The sequence below is a fragment of the Phyllobates terribilis genome, unplaced genomic scaffold (genome assembly GCF_046119375.1).
Source record: "Phyllobates terribilis strain yellow unplaced genomic scaffold, ASM4611937v1 Scaffold_1__5_contigs__length_1240528914, whole genome shotgun sequence".
Taxonomy (NCBI): Eukaryota; Metazoa; Chordata; class Amphibia; order Anura; family Dendrobatidae; genus Phyllobates; species Phyllobates terribilis.
The window spans coordinates 726,344,508-726,356,685 of record NW_027362761.1 but is presented as its reverse complement, the minus strand read 5'-3'; the positions used below and the strand labels follow the sequence as shown (position 1 = coordinate 726,356,685).

The 12,178-nt window shown below is 42.4% G+C and overlaps 1 protein-coding gene across 2 annotated transcripts in view; it reads right to left on the bottom strand.

Annotated features, from left to right (window-relative positions):
• LOC141274964 (protein mono-ADP-ribosyltransferase PARP14-like) overlaps positions 1-2,725 on the bottom strand; it is a 135,202-nt gene extending 132,477 nt beyond the window's left edge. For both annotated transcript variants that reach the window (XM_073686349.1, XM_073686350.1), the window contains exon 1: positions 2,513-2,725. The gene's annotated coding sequence lies outside the window, so the exon portion shown is untranslated. The remainder of the gene's footprint in view (positions 1-2,512) is intronic.
• Positions 2,726-12,178: the final 9,453 nt, after the last annotated feature.

The window sequence follows — 12,178 nt, the reverse complement described above, 5'->3', positions numbered from 1 at the left end:
GCGGCACTCGCATGGACCGAGTGCCATGCGATTTTTTTCATGCACCCATTGACTTTCATTGGCGAGTCTCGTCCGAGATACGCGACAATACGCAGCATGCTGCAATTTTTTTCTCAATCCAATTTCAGCTGAGAAAAAAATGAGATGTGCCTCATATAATAACATTGGTCTGATTGCAATCTGATTTTTTATCGGATAGCTCTCATCCGTTTTTCACGCATATGAGTATGAGCCCTAAACTTCATTCTCTGCTTCCAAGAAGAATTGTCTACATTGTCTTCCCAGCCCTTCCAGCTCACAGTAAGGACTTTCTTACATTTTGATGTTACAGATTTTCTATACCATTTCGGCACCTATTAAGCAAATTAGGTTACTTGCATTTTTTATTGTGTTTTTGAGTGTGTTTTTTTTACAGTGTTTTTATTGCGTTTATGACACTGCATTTTTTGGGCAACCACCAACATAATTTTTCAGGAATGAGTCGTGAGGCTCCCATACACAACAGGCCTTTAGGGCTCACCGACACGACCGTATAAATCGGACGAATGCAATCCAATCAAAAAAAATAATTTAACTCAGACCAATGTTATTCAATGAGGCAGTGCAGATCTGCGTATTTTTTCTCAGCTGTATTTGGCGTAAGTAAAGAATCGCAGCATCGGTACAGTGGGAGAAAAAAAAAATAGAATGCCATATGTACCATTAGTGTCGCATCAGATTTTTACTGATACATTGCAATTTTGTAAGATGGAAACCTGTAAATGGTCCTTTAAATAATTAAAAACTGCTGAGTAAAAAAAAACGGATTGCATACGGACTGCACAAAAAAATTGTCCCACTCAACTGGATGAGAATGGTACCAATGTTTTTTTTATATGCTCGTGTGACCCCAGCCTAAGGCCTTGCTCACAAGAGTGTATAACATGGCCGAGTGTTCCCTGATGTTTTATCGGATAACACTCGGCCCAATGTTATACTACGGGGCAGTGCAGATCTGCGATTATTTTCTCATGGCAATTCGGCATGAAGAAACAATAGCAGCATGCTGCGATTGGCAGCTCAGCTCAGCTCAGCTCACTCGCACCCATACAAGTCTATGGGTGCGTGTGAAACATCGGACTGCACTCGGATGTCATCCCAGCGCAGTCCGATATACCCGTAAACAGACAAAGGAGGAGATGGAGAAATTACTTTCTCTGTCTCCTCCGCACCTGTGCTAGGATTCTCGCATGCGAGAGGATCGGAGCAAGCACACTGACGCTCAGCTCACGCTCGCAGCAGAGCAGGAGCCAAGTGTCATTAGCATATCTCATCCAACGCTCTCGCATCCAATGCTATGCGCTAATGTGATTCCGGCCTTAGTCTGAATAAGGCCTTGTGTGTTTAACTCTAAGTTAGAGCTCATACTCATCTGCGAGAAAAAAGGACGAGTGCAATCCAATAAAAAATAGGTTACAGTTCATCTGCGATTTTTTTTCTCAGCTGAAATCGGACTGAGAAAAAAATCGCAGCATGGTGTATTTTGCCGCGCATCTCAGATGAGACTCGCCAATGCAAGTCAATGGGTGCGAGAAAAAAATCGCACAGCACTCAGACCATGCAGGTGCCGTCCGATTTTTCAGCACCGGTCTCCTTGAAACCCGATAATTCATCAGCCACGTAAAGTAAAATCACAGCGGGACCTGACATTATAAAATAGAGAGAATAGATATATACATAGAATAGATAGTTAGAAATATGTCAGTGACATATATAATTAGTACACTGACTGTGTAGTTTACTGTACATGTATTTTAGCATTAAAATAATAAATGTATTAAATTTATAACCATCTGCCCCTAGCTATCTGCTTTCCCTCTGCTGGTTATTAAAATTTAGGGAGACCCCACGACATTTTTTTTCCAAAAATCTTTAATATAATAATAAATGACATGTACAGTAAGCAACACAAGCAAAGCACTGAATATATATCTCACTAACATATTTATATTCACTAACATATTTATATTTATGTATGTATCTATCTATCTGCTAAAACTCTGATGGTAAAAACTGACACTGACCAAACACTGATGAAAATCAGAACCAAAACGCTGATGAATGTGTTTTTACGTATGGGAAAAAATCATATACTTCCGAATGTGGCCTTCTACATACGTGTAGTGTTCTCATCTGAATAAAAGACAGCTCAATTCATAAAACAATTTTTTTTTGCCAGAAAACGGGTGTAAAACCACATGTACTCGTAAAAAAACAGCAAAAGTTGCAAATGTTTTATTCAACAACTTTACCAGCTTTTTGACAAATTGACAGAGCTTGGGGTAAAGGGAGTGGCAACATGGCAGCTGAAATATGTGCCAAATTCATTAGGGACATACGCCAATAATAATAAGAAGAATTCATCTTATTCAAGCAGGCTCTGCTTCATGTCTGATGTACAATGTACAAAACACTGGCCTTAATCTTCTGCACTACATGTGACACGCTGTAGCCACAAAGGAAATGTACATACCAGTTGTGTTGATGAGTGTCCTGTCTTAGAGTATTCTATAGAAGTCATCACTCCTTCATCGTGACTACCGGGTACTTGGCAGTGACTGAAAGCTTGCCATGGAGTCCAGGGATTTGATTTCCTTCAAAATATTAAAAGTTTTCTTCACCATAACCGAGCTTCACTGTGCGAGAAAGTGAAAGTGAAAATATGTTTCAAGACGAAAATAGCTTGAGAAATGAATTGCAAATGCAGGAGAAGAGCGACAACCTGTGGCAGACACTCACACTCTGAGGCCTCATTCACACACCCGAGTTTTCCACATATGAGAAGAACGGACAAATTATTCTGATCAGACTTTGATCAGAATATGATCCAAGTGTCATCCATTTTTTTTGTACGTGGAGAAAAAAAAAGTTTCTCCACCTTCTCCATTCCATCAGTCTGTAAAAATTGTACCACACTCGAATGTCATCTGAGTGCAGCCCAAATTTTTCACGGACCCATTGACTTGCATTGATAATTTTGTTCAGACCCTCGGATTATCGGGCATGTCTCTGCAATTTTCTGTAACTTTTTGGTCTATGAAAAATCATGGCCATGTGAATGGCCCCATAGACTATCACAGGTACAAGTGCTATCTGTGAAAACAAGAATTAGGAACGACACCTTTTCCACTACAGCCAACCCAGTAGATAGAGACCCAATCTGGATTCTCCACATTTCCAAAAATTAGTGGCAGACACCACCAAAGTGGCATCAATTTCAGTACAGTAGAATTATTGTAGAGTTAGGAACGGTGAAACAGACAAACTGCTGGACCGTGAGTGAAGTGCAGGCGGAGATTTACGGTGGATTGAGAAACATGTGGTGTGCTCGGTGAAACTCTAGAATTAGGAACGACACCTCTTCCACTACAGCCAACCCAATAGATGGAGACCCAATCAGGATTCTCCACATTTCCAAAAATTAGTGGCAGACATCAGCAAAGTGGCATCAATTTCACTACAGTAGAAATTGTTGAACGTTAGGAACAAAAGAAAGTAATTTTGTTTACTGTGGATGAGGCCTGTATAACATAGAATATATGCTCAAAGATACTTCAAACTCAGATCTAGCCTGCTGTATCAACTTAGTCACAGCAAAAAATAGATTTTTGTTTACTCTGCGTAAGCTCTGCATACAGCTGAATTTCACCACCACAAAAGGACTAGGTGGCTTATGGCAGACTATCATGTTTGTCACAGAAAAAAATATTTTTTGGACTCTGGCTAGCAACGGAAAAAATATATTTTTTTACTGTGAAAACAGCTGAAGTTCACCGCCACTAACGTAGTAGGTAACATAGTAACATAGTAACATAGTTTGTAAAGCCGAATAAAGACTTGCGTCCATCAAGTTCGACCTGTTAGTTCTGTAATTGCTAAAGTTGATCCAGAGGAGGGCAAAAACCCCAAATGATTTAGCCAATCTTCACCTGAGGAAAAATTCCCTCCCGACTCTGAAACCAGCAGTCAGAATAAATCCCTGTATCAACCTACTATTTTATTTTATTTTTAAGTATACGCTGAAATCTGCCTCGTATCTAGAAATGCATCCAGTCCCCGCTTGAACTGGTGTAGTGAATCCGACATTACCGTCTCCTCACTCAGTGAATTCCATATTCTCACTGCTCTTACCGTAAAGAACCCCTTCCTATGCTGGTGCTGAAACCTTTTCTCTTCCAGTCTTAGTGAATGCCCTCTTGTTACCGTAATATCCCTCCTTTTGAACAAATCCCGGGCAAGATCTCTATACTGTGCCCTAACATATTTGTACACATTTATTATGTCCCCCCTCAACCTTCTCTTTTTCCAGGCTGAATAGTCCTAGTTTTGCCAACCTCTCTGGGTATTGCAGTCCCTCCATTCCCTTTATTAATTTTGTTGCCCTCCTTTGTACCTTTTCAAGCTCATTTATATCCTTTCTATATATTGGGGCCCATAACTGAGCACAGTATTCCAAGTGTGGTCTGACCAGTGCTTTGTACAGTCATGGCCAAAAGTTTTGAGAATGACACCAAAATTATATTTTCACATGATCTGCTGGCCTCTGGTTTTTATTATTGTTTGTCTGATGTTTATATCACATACAGAAATATAATTGCAATCATATTATGAGTACCAATAGGTTATATTGACAGTTAGAATGAGTTAATGCAGCAAGTCAATATTTGCAGTGTTGCCCCTTCTTCTTCAAGACCTCTGTAATTCTCCCTGGCATGCTCTCAATCAACTTTTGGACCAAATCCTGACTGATAGCAGTCCATTCTTGCATAATCAATGCTTGCATTTTGCCAGAATTTGTTGGTTTTTGTTTGTCCACCCGTCTCTTGATGATTGACCACAAGTTCTCAATGGGATTAAGATCTGGGGAGTTTCCAGGCCATGGACCCAAAATCTCTATGTTTTGTTCCATGAGCCATTTAGTTATCACCTTTGCTTTATGGCAAGGTGCTCCATCATGCTGGAAAAGGCATTGTTGGGCGCCAAACTGCTCTTGGACGGTTGGGAGAAGTTGCTCTTGGAGGACATTCTGGTACCATTCTTTATTCATGGCTGTGTTTTTAGGCAAGACTGTGAGTGAGCCGATTCCCTTGGCTGAGAAGCAACCCCACACATGAATGGTTTCAGGATGCTTTACAGTTGGCATGAGACAAGACTGGTGGTAGCGCTCACCTCTTCTTCTCCGAATAAGCTGTCTTCCAGATGTCCCAAACAATCGAAAAGGGGATTCATCAGAGAAAATAACTTTGCCCCAGTCCTCAGCAGTCCACTCCCTGTACCTTTTGCAGAATATCAGTCGGTCCCTGATGTTTTTTTCTGGAGAGAAGTGGCTTCTTTGCTGCCCTCCTTGAAACCAGCCCTTGCTCAAAGAGTCTCCGCCTCACAGTGCGTGCAGAAGCACTCACACCAGCCTGCTGCCATTCCTGAGCAAGCTCGGCACTGCTGGTAGTCCGATCCCGCAGCTGAAACAGTTTTAAGATACGGTCCTGGCGCTTGCTGGTCTTTCTTGGGCGCCCTGGAGCCTTTTTGACAACAATGGAAGCTCTCTCCTTGAAGTTCTTGATGATGCGATAGATTGTTGACTGAGGTGCAATCTTTGTAGCTGCGATACTCTTCCCTGTTAGGCCATTTTTGTGCAGTGCAATGATGGCTGCACGTGTTTCTTTAGAGATAACCATGGTTAACTGAAGAGAAACAATGATACCAAGAACCAGCCTCCTTTTAAAGTGTCCAGTGATGTCATTCTTACTTAATCATGACTGATTGATCGTCAGCCCTGTCCTCATCAAGACCCACACCTGTGTTAATGGATCAATCACTAAAACGATGTTAGCTGCTCCTTTTAAGGCAGGACTGCAATGATGTTGAAATGTGTTTTGGGGGTTAAAGTTCATTTTCTGGGCAAATATTGACTTTGCAAGTACAGTAATTGCTGTTAAGCTGATCACTCTTTGACATTCAGGAGTATATGCAAATTGCCATTACAAAAAATGAAGCAGTAAACTTTGGAAAAATTACTATTTGTCTCATTCTCAATACTTTTGGCCATGACTGTACAGTGGAAGAACAATGTTCTCATCCTTTGCAGCTATACCTCTTCTGATACATCTCATTACCCTGTTTGCCCTTACAGCAGCGGCCTGACTTTGGGCACTCCAATTTAGTTTGCTATCAATCAAGATGCCCAAGTCCTTCTCCATCTCTGAATTCCCCAATGATTTCCCATTCAGTGAGTACTGGTGACTTCCATTTTTCCTTCCCATATGTATGACCTTACATTTCTCCTCGTTAAACCTCATTTGCCATTTAATGCTCCACCTACCCAGCTTATCCAAATCCCTCTGTAGGTCTGCACTGTCCTCTTTTGTATTAATTGTTTTACATAACTTTGTGTCATCTGCAAATATTGATATTTTACTATTTATCCCGTTGACTATGTCGTTAATAAAGATATTAAATAACATTGGGCCTAGTACAGACCCCTGTGGTACCCCACTAGTGACGCTTACCCAATCTGAGTATATTCCATTTATAACCACCCTCTGCCTTCTATCCTTTAGCCAGTTAGCTACCCACTTGCAGATATTTTCCCCCAGCCCCATCATTCTCATTTTGTATACCAACCTATTATGTGGCACGCTATCGAACGCTTTTGAGAAGTCGAGATACACGACATCCACTGGTTCCCCCTGATCTAAGCGAGAGCTAACCTCCTCGTAGAAGTCAATCAGGTTTGTTTGGCAGGAGCGATTCCTCATGAATCCATGTTGGTTCGGGATTAAAAGATTATTAGCATCAAGATGCTCCGTAATTGCCTCTTTAATGAAGCTTTCAAAAATTTTGCCCACAACGGACGTCAGACTCACCGGCCGATAGTTTCCGGCGTCACTTTTCGCTCCCTTTTTGAATATTGGCACTACATTCGCCTGTCGCCAATCAAGTGGTACAGACCCAGTCTCAACAGAGTCCTTAAATATAAGATATAACGGTCTGTCTATCACATTACTTAGTTCCCTTAGTACCCGTGGGTGTATGCCATCAGGTCCTGGTGATTTGTTTATTTTAATGTTACTGAGGCGTTTCTGTACCCCAGCTTGGGTTAGATTTGTCATACTTAGTGGAGGATTAAGTTTGTCACTTCTCATTTCTCCTGTTAGTTCTATTTCCTTTGTGAAAGTTGTCGAAAAAAAATTATTTAATAGATTAGCTTTATCCTCATCTTTCTCTATGATTTTGCCTTCCTCACTTTTTATCGGTCCAATATTATCCGATTTAATCCTTTTACTATTTATATACGTAAAGAACAGTTTGGGATTTGATCTACTTTCCCTAGCAATACGTTTCTCTGTTTCCTCCTTCGTTATTTTTATTTGTTTTTTACAGGTTCTCGTTTTTTCCTTGTAACACATTAGTGCCTCCTTACTGTTTTCCTGTTTTAATCTCTTGAATGCCTCTTTTTTGCTATTTAACGCCCCTTTTACGTTCTTGTTCAACCATATTGGTTTCCTCTTATTTCTGGCCCTTTTATTCCCATACGGTATATACCTCTCGCACTGAGTATTCAGAATTCTTTTGAAGGTTTCCCATTTACTATTCGTAAAAGGTGGCTTATGGCAAAATGTATCACATTTGCGACAGGAACAAATATTTTTTGTAGTCTGGCTAGCAACAGAGAAAATATATTTTTTTACTCTGAAAACAGCTGAAGTTCAACACCACTAAAGTACTAGGTGGCTTATAGCAGAGTGTGACTCGCCCCCTGGGCCGTGGGGCACTCGGATCCGGGCAATAGGGGAACAATGGGGGTAGTAGTGGCAACCCGGTTCCGTGGCTCAGGGTGGTCAGGCCAGTGGTAGTCTGCTATGTGCTGTTGATAACGTCCGACTACACCACCCGTGGATTTGCGGTAATTAGGAACCACCGCTGCAGGGCAGACCGCTGGGGCTGGTGATGTAGGCAGCTGGGATGGTGTGACTCCCCACGGGAAGAGTGCGGCCCCAGGGCAGTGTAGTGGATGGTGGGAGTGATGGTGGTGAGAGTCCCAGTACCGATAGTGCTGGAGGAGCAAGGAGCACACAGACAACAGGTTGCAGTCCAGGGTCTTTACTAGAACAGGTAAACTGACCCACAAACAGTCCCGGCTAGGAGGGGACCTGGATGTCTGAGAGCAATTGGGAAATTGGCCCTGGTCAGGGTGAGGGTGTAGGCCTACCGTGCTTTCTGCGCTCCTTCTGGCTATCTCCTCCTTATAGGGTAACAGCCCACGTTTCCAAGCTTTCCGTATATTCTCGCCTGTATGGCCTGCGACGTGGGTTCCTTTCTGCTCCCGGCCTGGTACGGCTTTACCGGTCCCTTCTGTTGTGACAGAGCCTCCAGGTTTCTTAGGCCAAGGAACATACAGTCCCCTGCGGACTGGTTATCTGCTGTGGGATGTGGAATCCTCCCAGCCTCAGACACCAAAGTCTGGTAAATTGTGTTCTTTGTCTGCCAAGACAGGCTCACTTTGCCTCTTGTCTCTGGCTTGTGGCTCTCCTTCTGCCACACTTCCTCTTAGGGTGCAATACAGCTGTCCCTCTCTGCTCTGGACACTTCTCAGTGCTGAGACAGGTCGTCCAGTTCTCACTAACCCTGCCCCCAGTTCCAGCTTTTATAGGGGCAGCCTGCTCCCCCTACTGGCCTGTGACAGGAGGTATTGCATGCTAATGTTCCCCTGACTAGAGAACCTCCCCCTTGCTCTCAGACACAGCTTTATTATACTTGTGGCATCCAGGCCAGGGTGACACATTCCCCCCTAGTAAAATTTAGTACTCCGGGACTAAACAGTAAACAAAGATAATATGCATAACCATAAAACATTAACAGACAGACGACGCACAGCTTGAGTTCTTAAGGTCACAGTGTGGTCTGTGACCGGGTGTCCATATCACCAATACAATGGGGAGCCTTAACCAGGTGGGGGTCTGTCCTACCCCAAGTCCTTCACAGTCTTAGTTCATTCCTTGGTTAGGCTCCGAACGCAGTCCATACAAAGGTACCGGTTATAAAAAGTCCATAACCTTTGAGTCCTTACGGTAACTGCAAGAAACTGAAGCACAGAATTACCAAACATGCATGTAACTTGGCAAACATTTCAACATTTGGCAACAGGGTTATTTACAATTTTAGTGCACCCTATATTCTCCAGCGAGCGGGTATCTGTCCCTTTGTGCTCCTGGTTGACCTACGTAGCCCACTGTCTGGTGGTGGACCAACCTGGCTTTCCCCACTAGCGTTAGGGGCACAGCTACCAGCTGGGTGTACAGGTAGGGCAGGCAGCTGTCTGCGGGTCCTTCGGCTTACCGCAGGCATGGCAGGCTCACTGTCAGCAGAGGGTTGACTCGCCCGGGCTGCTGGTACAGGCTCTTCTGCCTCTGGAGCTGCTTGCTCTTCTTCACCTTCCGGCTCTGGTGCAGGTTGTTGCTCAGTCGATTGCAGGAAATGCAGGACGGGTACCACTATTGCATCGTTTATTCGAGTCCAGGACTGAGGAAACTCTCCGAGAACGGTGCTGATCATTTTTTCTAATATCTAATCTGTGTCTCCTCCCATTTAGTTTCATCCCATTGCTTCTAGTCTTTCCTTGTGCAAATGAGAATAAAGATGATCCTTCTACAATGTGACAGCCCTTGACATATTTGTAGACAGCTATTAAGTCTCCTCTCAGTCTTCTTTTTTGCAAGCTAAACATTCCCAAATCCTGCAACCGTTCCTCATAGGACATGGTTTGCAGACCAGTCACCATTCTGGTCGCTCTTCTCTGAACTTGCTCCAGTTTGTCTATGTCTTTTTTAAAATGTGGTGCCCAAAACTGTACACAGTATTCCAGATGAGGTCTGACCAAAGAGGAGTAAAGACCGATAATGACTTCACGTGATCTAGACCAGGGTTCCCCAACTCCAGTCCTCAAGGCCCACCAACAGGTCATGTTTTCAGGATTTCCTTAGTATTGCACAGGTGATAATTCCATCATCAGCACAGGCAATAGTTACATCACCTGTGCAATACTAAGGAAATCCTGAAAACATGACCTGTTGGTGGGCCTTGAGGACTGGAGTTGGGGAACCCTGATCTAGACTGTATGCTTCTGTTAATACATCCCAGAATTGTATTTGCCTTTTTTGCTGCTGCATCACACTGTTGACTCATGTTCAGTCTATGATCTATTAGTATACCTAAGTCTTTTTCACATGTACTGTTGCTTAGCTCTATTCCTCCCATTCTGTATATGCTTTTTTCATTTTTATTGCCCAGATGTAGTACTTTGCATTTTTCCCTGTTAAAAACCATTCTGTTGGTTGCTGCCCACTGCTCCAGTTTATTTAGGTCTTTTTGAATCCTCTCTCTCTCTTCTCTAGTATTAGCTATCCCTCCTAGCTTTGTGTCATCAGCAAATTTAATCAGCTTACCCTCAATTCCTTCATCTAAATCATTGATAAAGATGTTGAACAATACAGGTCCCAGGACGGAGCCCTGTGGTACCCCACTTGAGACATTCATCCAGCTGGATGTGAAGCCATTTACAACCACCCTTTGAGTCCGATCACTAAGCCAGTTATGAATCCACCTAACAGTTGCCTGGTCCATTGCATACTTGGTCATTTTTTCAATAAGGATGGTGTGAGATACTTTGTCAAATGCTTTGCTGAAGTCAAGATATACTATATCTACAGCATTTCCCTGATCCACCCAGTCAGTGATTCTGTCATAGAAGGAAATTAAGTTAGTCTGACATGACTTGTTAGTTACAAACCCATGCTGACTCTGGTTAATCACTTCATTCTTATCCATGTACTTACATACATGTTGTTTAATAATTTGTTCAAAGATCTTTCCTGGTATAGAAGTCAGACTCACCGGCCTATAGTTCCCTGGGTCCACCTTCTTCCCCTTTTTGAAGATAGGAACAACATTTGCTCTTCTCCAGTCTTCTGGGACTTCTCCTGTTCTCCAAGAATTTTCAAAGATTATGGAGAGTGGTTCTAAAATTTCTTCTACGATCTCCTTCAGTACTCTGGGGTGTAATTCATCTGGACCTGGAGACTTGAACTCATTTATGTTAGCTAAATATTCCCTCACAATCTTTCGGTTTACAGATAACTTGGATTCCTCTATTCCTTTAAAAGGACAGTGAAGATCAGTTGATGTTACATTTTCTTTCTGAGAGAAAACAGATGCAAAATAGGAATTAAAAAGTTCGGCCTTCTCAACATCCTCTCTTACCATTTCTCCATTTTCATCCTGTAAAAATCCTATAGCATCTTTGACTTTTCTTTTACTTTTGACATACCCCCAAAATCCTTTTTTATTGCTTTAGACATCTCTTGCAAGCCTTAATTCATTGTCAGCTTTAGCTAACCTGATACGTGCCCTGCAGGATCTGCACACTGCATTATAATCTTCTTTAGATATGCCTCCCTCTTTCCAATTAATAAACATTTCTTTCTTTCTTTTTAGCATGTGTTTAAGTTCTGTGTTCATCCATCCTGGTTTCCTTAAATGCTTCCCATTCTTCCTACTTTTCGGGATTGTTAACGATTGTGCTTTGAGAATCTCATTTTTAAAAATTTCCCATCCTTCCTGGACATTTTTGTCCTTAAGGACATCCAGCCATTGGATCCCTCCTATTCTCTTTCTGAGTCTCTTAAAATCTGCCTTTCTAAAATCTAACCTTGAAGTTTGAGTCTTCACATGTCTTCCTCCTCAAGTTATCCAAAATTCTATAATAGCATGATCGCTGCCTCCTAGGGTCCCAGCCACCTTTACCTCCTCAACCATTTCCTCCCTGTTTATAAGGATTAGATCCAAAGTAGCAGATCCCCTTGTTTTCTCCCCTACCTTTTGGAAGATAAAGTTGTCAGCAAGAGAGGATAAGAATTTGCTTGACCTGTTAGTTTTACTTGAGAGAGATTCCCAACAAATGTCTGGATAGTTGAAATCTCCCATGACCACTACGTCATATTTTTTGGAGAACTTGGTCATTTGATACATAAAGAGTTCATCCATATCTTCAGCTTGCCCAGGTGGCCTGTAGTAAATGCCTACAATGGTGTCCTTTCCGTTGTTCTCTCCTTGTATTCTTACCCAAACAGTTTCCACAGAACTC